The sequence below is a fragment of the Curcuma longa genome, chromosome 10, assembly GCF_044706935.1.
Source record: "Curcuma longa cultivar G26 ecotype Majalengka, Jawa Barat chromosome 10, ITB_CL_G26_1.1, whole genome shotgun sequence".
Taxonomy (NCBI): Eukaryota; Viridiplantae; Streptophyta; class Magnoliopsida; order Zingiberales; family Zingiberaceae; genus Curcuma; species Curcuma longa.
This window is the reverse complement of record NC_133870.1, coordinates 10,910,210-10,920,085: the sequence shown is the minus strand read 5'-3', so window position 1 is coordinate 10,920,085 and position 9,876 is coordinate 10,910,210. Positions and strand designations below refer to the sequence as shown.

The 9,876-nt window shown below is 37.7% G+C and overlaps 1 pseudogene; it reads right to left on the bottom strand.

Moving 5' to 3' along the window:
- Window positions 1-6,391: 6,391 nt before the first annotated feature.
- On the bottom strand, window positions 6,392-8,181 carry LOC141835629 (uncharacterized; annotated as a pseudogene).
- Window positions 8,182-9,876: the final 1,695 nt, after the last annotated feature.

The following is a 9,876-nucleotide window of genomic DNA, read 5'->3' as shown; positions in this document are numbered from 1 at the left end:
TGTGGTCTGCTAAGAACAATGTCAACTTCCTCATGTTATTTCAAGCTTTATGTTGTGGTCTGCTAAGAACAATGTCAACTTCCTCATGTTTTCTTCTTAATTTGAGTGACAATACATTATGAAACTTATTGTGTGTGACTTATGGATTCTTACCCTATCTACTTTTGGTTAAATTGTACACAATCTGATTTGCTTCCCTTTTATAATGTTAGTACCTTTCTTCTCTATGCAATGTTTGCCAACTGTTCAAAAACACCGCAATGCTAGAGAATGGCATGTCTTTGTACTTTTAGGTTTTTTTAGGATGCTTTGTCTATTCAGAATATTTTACAAGTGTTTGACTGGTACATTTGCATATTCAGTGGTGACACAATTGCTAAAGCAGTTCTTGCTGGCATCCCTGGTCTGGAAATTTATAACTCATGTTTCACTAGCAATTTTGGAGAATGGGCATTGGGATTTTGTGGAGATATTGGTGGAGCAATTTTGGAGAATGGCATTTTTGGTTTTCGATCCTGTAACTTGGGGAGTATATGACTGATCATCATTGCCAATTTCTTCCATTATTGGGGAATGTCAATTTAACAAGATGTGAAAATCTGTATTAAAAAATCTGTATTAAACTAACCATAACAAACTATAACCATACTGGTTTTGTAAGTTTCTAAAGCACACACTACACTGTAATGCAACAAAAATAATTAGCAGAATCACAACAATAAAGGGGTGCAATATTTCCTAAAATCTTCACAGAACCATATAGATCATTCCAACACAAAATCTTCACTAAGCCATTCTAATTACACTTTTCAAGCATAGCCCATAACGTTGGTAAGTATTTGCACAATGATAGTTTTCATGCTTTAAATATGTTAAATTATCACTATAATCCCAAAAGAAAACCATGCAACAAACTACAACCACCTAGATATTTCAGGAAAAAACTGATATTACACATGAACTAAAACAAACAACTGAAGAAATATAGTATTAAATTTTTAATGGAAAACTTGATAAAATTCTCCAAGGTCAAAACAATAAAGAGGAACTACTTAACAAACATCACAAATTGACCAAAAATTCGGTGTTTAATGAATAAATAATCTCCATCAATAAGTCAGGAAAAAAAAAAGGCAAGCCATATTCTGAACAACCAATTCTATAGAAGCATTATCCAGATATATGTCAAGATGAATAGTGGCTTTGTTACTCCAAAAAGGAAGACTTTACTTCTGAAGGGGAATTATAACTTAATAGGAACGAACACTCATGCCCAAGGTCATTCAATCCAAACCATCAGTTTAAGTGAGCAAAAGAAGGTCAGATCCTAGAAGTAGGTAAACATTTTTCAATTATTGTCCCAGAAGTTACTTAAAACAGAGTGCTGATATCATCTACAAAATCTAAAGATTTTAGAATAACCTAGTTCTTATTGATCTAGGAGCATAACCAGTTTAAAATAAATGCTGTAAAAAAATTTCAAAATAAATGGAATTTAAACCCTAAATTATACCCTAGTAGTGGCGACGAGCAGAGGTTGGCGGCGAGCAGAGGTTGGCGGCGGTGAGCAGCAAGCAGTGCAGGCGCATGAGGGGAGAAGAGACCTCTACTTTTCTGTCCACGAGAGATCCCGAGCAGGGTTGGGAGCGGGCTGAGAGCGGGCTGAGAGCGAGGGAGGACGAATCGGAGGTTAGGGCTTCCTGTGTGCGGCGGAGAAGAGCTCGCGCGAGGAGAGGAGGGGAGGACGAATCGGAGGTTAGGGCTTCCTGTGTGCGGCTGAGAAGAGGTCGCGCGCGCGAGGAGAGGAGGGGAGGCAGAGAGGGTTCGCGGCGGCGGAGAAGAGGTCGCGCGAGGAGAGGAGGGGAGGCAGAGAGAGGGCTCGCGGCGGCGGAGAAGAGGTCGCGCGCGCGAGGAGAGGAGGGGAGGCAGAGAGAGGGCGGCGCGCCGGCGGAGAAGAGGTCATGCAGGCAGCGAGGGTGAGGGTTCGCGTCGGCGGATCGCGCGAGGAGATGGTGAAGAGAAAGGTTAGGGTTTGCGGATGAAAATGTCGCGAGGAGCGGCACGGTCGGCGCTTTTTTCCCACGGCACGCGCACGCGAGGAATAACGACGTGGCGTCCACGTCAGATGTCGCCCAGCAGACGCCCATATACCGTCGCCCAGCAGAAACTTATATATATATATATATATATATATATATATATATATATATATTCACTTCCTTTAAACTAAACACTAAATCTTAAACCCTAAAGCCTAAACTCTAAGGGGTCGTTTGGTTCAAGTTATCATACATAACCTTGGTTATGCAATTACCTAGTAATCACATCACTAAGGTTATAGGGAATAAAACATAACCTATGTTATTTGGTTCAATCCTAGATTATGTAATAAAAACTTGTTTGGTTGGAGGTTTTAGTGTATATTCTAGTTTAGCATTTATTGTATTACTATTGATTTAATTTTGTACTTTTACAACTAAATAAATTTGATATTTGATTATTTTTTAATAAAATAAATAAAATTATAAGTTAAAAAATAACTCAGCCCCAAAGAAGGTTGTGATTTAGAAAAACTAAAAAATCTATCCAAGTTGAGAGTCTTAAGTACTTATGGGCTTGAGAGGGCTGAAGGAGGAGCCTCTGCACTTGCAAACAAGCCTTTTTCTTAAGGAGCTTTCGCTGGGATGGATGCAACTAGATGAGGAGGAAGATTCTAAAGCCGATGAAGAAGCAGACGAAGATGGCAAGGATGATGGAGATGCAAACAAGGACATGGGTGATGGTAATGATGACGGCTCTGGAGCAGAAGATGAAAATGAGGAGAATGAGAAAGAAGAAAATTAAAGGATGGAGTGAGGAGCAAATCAGTAAAGCCAAGAGGATATGCAATGAAATGGCTCAGCCTTCATCGACCTTGTTCCAACTTTACTTCGATCAGTACCCTCATCGACAATTCCTAAGCTCGATGACATCCTCTTCCCTGGCTGAATCTTTTCCAAACTTGATGTATTTGCAGCTTGTTGGTTTGCCATGTTGCACGGAGCTCCCTCCCTTGGGCACACGTTTTAGAATCGGCTTGGGTTTTGGAATCGATATTTGCAAATGACACAATTTGGGGCTAAAGTGAGTTTAGGGTGGATTAATATTTGATACAAGTTTAAGGATATTTTTGTCTTAAAGAGTAAATATTGAAGAGTATTTTTGGGATAAATTTGTTGTTAACTCTGGAATTATGAAAAAACTTACCCTGCCAAGGTAATCAGATTCGAGATTATAACTCATTTTGCTAACGTGACAGTAATGCTGTATTACTCAGGAATCATTAATAATCTTAACCAAATAAAATTATCATTAATAACTTTAAACAGATAACCAAGGTTATCAAAGATAACCCTCAACCAAATAACCCCTAATTAATATATATATATATAGGTTTGATATGCTGCACACCCCGTAAACAACTAGTATAAAATATATATTTTTTAAATTTTCACTCCCTTTAATTTAAACCATAAATCCTAAATTAAAAAAAATTAAAAAATTTATTTTATACTATGTGTTCACGGAATGTGTAACATATCATTTATCTATATATAGAGAGAGAAAAAAGGAAACGTATAATAGACTTTGAGTAATTTATTCGTAGTCATCCCTTTCTTTAATTTTGGACATAGCTTTTCATCTGCTAGCATACTCACATCTTGTTGAAGTATATATACAAAGTTTAAAAAGCGATCATTAGAGCAATTTTTTTTTTTTTGATAATATAGGTATCTAGGCGTTGGACTCAATTAATTCTTGAGATGGAGGATTCGTCTATCAGATAATTCAGAAGTATAGGTGGCTCCTCGCCCAACAGTAAACGTCTCAAATTTTTTCTCTCATTAGAGGAAAATACCTTGTAGTGTGTTATAATTAGGATTCAAATTATAAGTACTTGATTAATTTATTGAGCGTCTTACCATTGTATCATGCTGAGGAGATAGGGTCTCATGAGGAAAAGTGGTAAAAGTGTACATGTGAATTTCACATGTGAATTTCAGAGACAAATTCATTAATTAGCCACCACATATCTCACAGAGCATGGGATAAGAAATGAGTCAGGCAAGCATGTGTTGGCACCCTCAAGGGTGTCAATCAAGGGAGGCAGCTGCTTTTCAAATGCTTGACCAATTTGCAGAGAAGTTTGTGGCAAAGGGACGAATTGGTGGAACCACACCACCCCCTCTCCTCTCCTTGAAGAGGATAGGCACGAGCCGAAAGCATTCATGGCGAAAGATGACCCGAAAGGGCCGGGGGACACCGACACACACACACTTGGTGGTGGAAGATTGTAATGCTCTACTTTTGGGTGAACTGGCATCGTGCCTCATGCACAAGTCAAAAAAAGACACAGGCTATATGCTTCCATGTGATGTCTCAACTCTCAACCTTCTCCTAAATTGGCTTGCCCACTCAAAGTCATCTCCTTGCTGAGCCTGCCTTTGTACTGAAAAATAGTCTTACATCTTTGAATACTAAAATCATCTTATCTTTGTATGCTGTTTCATCTGATACAAAGATGAGAATGCTTCATGTGTTCCTTGTGGTGCACTTTGAATTCTTATCTCGATCTTCAGATAGTACAAACCTCTCTTGATCATGCTTCATGTTCTATCATGGCCAAGTTGAAAATGGTTTATGGCCATTGAGGTTTAAATTACGAAGTTTATTTTGAATAAGGTTCACAAAGCTCATTCTCATGATTACACAAATTAATCACGACAAAGGAAACTGAAGCAGAAATATTAATATTTGTTCACTTGTATTGATTTACAAAATGATGTCAATAGAAAGTGAATCGTCATGCATACCGTTAAGCTAAGAGATCTAAATATACACATATATGAAATTATTCAAAAAGAAAACAAAATATTTGAGCCTAAGTTTGAACTGGGGACCTCTAGTGTGTGAGACTAGCGCGTATAACCGTCAATTTGGATTAGGCCATCGGATTGATCTGCCCATCAAATAATTTAAACGGATTGGGTTGAAATTTTATCAATCCCTTTTAAAATGGATTTAAGTGAGTCGACCCGTCTATACCCTCGACCCGCATGAGTCGGCCTGTGACGGGCTTGGGTTGGTCCGCAGATTGAAAAAAATTTATTTTTAAAAAATTTAAAATTAAAGTAAAAAACTCAATGTACTACTAGGTTTAATCCATCTAAACCGCAATCTAGTTACAAGTCCTGGTTGGAGGCCGGACAAGGAAGACCTGCTGAGTGAAGCTGGGCAGGAAGCTTTGGTTGGAGGCTGGATAGGAAGTTCGAGTGAATAAAGCTGGGCAAGAAAGTCCTAACTAGAGGTTAGGTAAGAAAAAGTCCAAGCAAGTCAAGGGTGACCGGATGTTTGGCAGGTGGGAAGTCTACCTATGGAAGTGACTAGTCCTAACGGGAAGTTAGGCACAAGTAAGCCTAGTAGATTGGACCTACAAGGTAAGGCTTAGATAAACCTAGTAGGTTAAACAGACTACAAGTAGACTTATGTTGCCTTGTTTGTGTGTATGCTTATCTTGCAGGAACTAAGAGCTGGAAGCAAGATTGAAGAAGCATAGAAGAAGCAAACAGAAGCAGCCGAACCAAACTCGGTGTCAACTTAGGTCAAATCCGAGTTGACTAGATCTGGGTGCGCGGATGGTATAGGCGCCCGAATGGTCCAGGTGCCCGGATCAAGAAGAATCGGCCCCGATAAAGACTGCAGAGATTGGATTGGATTGGATCAGATAAGATCTAGGCGTCTGGATAAGAATTCAAGTGTTTGAAAGAGTCTATATAAAGGCCTCAATGTGCACCATAAGGAACACAGTCTAATACTCCTCATTCTTCATCCTACGGTGCTGCTGAATGCGAACGGAGCCAGGCTCGTGCGATCAGAGTAGCTCCAGGAAGGGTGTGCTGCGCTTAGAACTTTCAGATCGGCCTACTCGAGATTTGGTTAATTCTTTTAAAGTCTTGTTATCTTATACTTCTATTTTTATATTATTTAGACTGTAAGACGTGTTTCTCTGCCTCCAAACAAGTTTCAGAAAGGAGATCATTAGTAGATGGACGTCTTTTGATGAATAGACCTTGAATGTACTAACTTTGGGGGGGGGGGGGGGGGGTGGGGTTAGGAACCAAATAAATCCGCAAGTCCACTGTTTGTTTTTCTAATATCCGTTGCTAGTCTTTGTGTTAGTAACGAACAGATGAACGAACAACGAAAGCGTTATTCATCCCCTCTAGCACACACATCGATCCTATAAGTATATCAGTAAATGTCCACCCAATAACTTTTCTATGCTGCCTCAGAATATCTAATAATTTTTTCCTTGATCTGACTCTAGGTTTCTGGCAATAATAACAAGTAGTTACTTGTCCTTCTCTAAATACACATATTTCATATGCACAGGTAGAGGCTTTAACTTAAGCTTTAGTGGCTGAACGACTGATGGATGTGATGGTGTTGCTTCTAATGTGCAAGTCCCTACACTTTCATATTCCTCATCAACATAGAAAGGGTCACAGATAGGCTCTAATGTAATTGTGCTCCTATTATCATCAAAGTCATCAGAATCAAGACAAAATTCAAAAATATCCAAATGAAAAGCAAACTCAATCAACGTATTCATACAATCCAAATCATTAGATAAATTAATACTAAGAAGAGAATGAACCACAGTATCTCCAATCTCCATGGAAAGTGTCCTTACATGTACATCAATCTTGGTTCTAGCAGTTTTAAGAAAGGGTCTACCCAGAATGAGTGGGGCTCTATGTGTAAACAACTCACCTTCCATATCCAGAATGTAAAAATTTATAGGGAATATAAGCTCTCTCACCTTAACCAAAACATCCTCTATAACTCTTGCCAAGTGAGCATGACTGCAGTTGACCAACTAAATAACAATATTTGTAGGCTGCGAAGGTCCAATACCAAGTGACTGGAAGACTGATCTCGACATGACATTGATCGAGGTACCTAGATCCAACATAACATCCTCAAAAATGTAACTTCCAATAACACATGGTACAGTGAAAACTCCTGGATCCTCACACTTTTGGGGTAGTGATTGAATGAGTGCAGACATGTTCTTCCCCATACTGACTAACTCGTTCCCTTTCAGCTTCTTCTTGTGAATGTACAGATCCTTGAGAAACTTGGTATACTTGAGAATGTGCTTGATCATTGTCAACAAAGGAATATTCACCTCCACTTTGCTAGACAAATCCATAAGTTCTTGGAATTCCCTAGCCTTTTCTTCTTCAACACTCTTCCTAGGTTACACTGGCCTCAGAGGGAAAGGTAGTGATACCCCAGACCCTGATCATTGTGGATGTAAATCTGGCTCTATGATTTGATCCAAGTTGATTAGGTCTGGTGTTGGAACTGATGCAACAAGGTCTGTAGTAATTTTTCCTCTCCGAAGCATGACTGCACTTACATTTCTCTTTGGGTTTGGAATGGAATGTGAAGGTAACTGATTAGACCCCTGTGACTGCAACTGATTTATATTGAAAGCGAGTTAACTTATCTATCTTTCTATGTCCATGTATAGCTGCATCTATCCTCTGCTGATGTTGTTGCTGCGGTAATATCAATTGCTGCATAAGATCTTCAATTTTGGGTCCTGTAGAATTTGATAGTTGCTGTGATTGTGAACTAGTTGCAACTGGATTATTGTGAAACACATTCAGCCTCTGAAATGCAGGTGGTGGTTGATATGGCTATTGAAAGGAATTCCCATACCTCATATTCGGGTGATCTCTCCAACTAAGATTGTATGTAGCTAACATAGGATCATACTTGTACTGTTGTTGATACTGGGGATGGTGAAGGAAATTGATTCGCCACCGCATATACTTTGTCCTGATGAAGAGATGGGCATACACTGTGTAATGCTCTGAACTAGCACAAATACCACAAACCTTCATCACTGATATAGAAATAGTCAAAGGGTGGATTGTCTGATTTATTACCATCTGTCTCACCAAAGATGTCAACTCTTGTAGAGTGTTCTTCATCCCCTGCTGCTCTGTTAGCTCTGCTCCCAAACTGTTGTGAATTATCTATCATATTTGCAATGAGCTCCCTAGCTTGACTCAAAATCTTGTTCACCAACGTACCTCCATTGGCTGCATCTATCATACTCCTGTCCATGGAAAGCAGTTCCTCATAGAAGTACTGAACAAGTAGCTGGTCGTTGATCTGATGTCGGAGGCAACTCGAACACAATCTCTTAAATCTCTCCCAATAATCATACAGGGTCTCTCCCACAATCTACTGAATGCCACAGATGCTCTTCCTGTTAGTTATAGTCCTAGAAGCTAGAAAAAATTCTCCAAGAATATTCTTTTCATATCAAGCCAGCATGTAATACATCCAAGTGGAAGCGAATATAACAAATCTTTAGCTTCTCCTGCTAATGAAAAAGGAAAGGCTTGCAGCTTGATATCTTCCTCTGAAATTCCATGTGGTTTCATGGTAGAACAAACCACATGGAACTCATGTAAATGTCTGTAGGGATCTTCTCCTGATAATCCATGGAATTTAGGAAGCAAGTGTATAATATCAGACTTGACCTCAAAATCACCCTCCAACACAAGAGAGCTAATCAAGGAGTACTGATAAGTAACATTAGGTGCTATAAGCTCCTTCAGGGCTCTGTTGTTATTTGCCATTTTTAAGTTCAAATCTGAAGAACTACTATTTAGAACAGTAGATTCTTCTAAATCCTCTGTAATGCATGAAATGTTCTATCTATCTTAGGGTCGAGCTTAAGCAATTTATCACAAGAAGACCTAGTCATACACATCACTGTTAAATAACAAATTAAGAATCAACATAAATAAATGAATAAATCAAGAAAATGAAGATATAAGAATCAAACAACACCAATATACAGTCTAAAATAAACAAACATCATTTTAGTTCCCCGATAACGATGCTAAAATTTTGATGGTTTATTTTTTATTTTTATTTTATTTATTTATTTTATTTGTCATACACACCATTCAAAATTTATATTTTGTAATTAACCAAACCCCCTAATTCATACTAAAATAGTATAGTAAAGGTTCGGGTTGTTTCTCTCGTTGAACGAATGATAGAAAGTTGTAATAGACATTATTACAAAGGGTTTTTATTTTATAACATTCTTCAATCACAGAAAAGGGTCATATCTAACAACCAGTAATAACTTAGGAGACAATTTTATTCTAACAAGAAGCGAACAGGAAATATTTACACAACTTCCAATCAAGAAACACGTTAACTCAACATCATTGAACTAAAAAATAACTATATATACAAACAAATGTACAATTCCAAAGTAGCAAAGATAAAGAATATGCAATTACCATTAATCAAATACATTCATGTTCACATTATTACCAACCCAGAACATAATCCAAGAACACATTAACCCTACTTAACAAACTTATCCTAAATATTCACATAATTACATTATTAACAATTCAAGATTACAATTCAATAATGAATTTAACATAAAAGTATCCAACTATACATAATTCAATAATGAACACCAAATATACATAATTCAATAATGAACACCAATTATACATAATTCACAAATCAATCCATATCATACATCCTAATTACAAATTCATTCAAACAACAACCATAATTACAATTTCATTCCAAATTAATACATTCACAACTAAATCTAAAAATTTAACACACTCACATTTAAGTCTACAAATTTCACAAATTCATAATTCATTCAACTAACCAACTTACAACTTAATCAAAGCTATCAAAACACATTCAATTCATTTCAACCAAATTCACAACTTCTACAATTGTCTAACTGAACCAACCAATTCATTCCAAAGA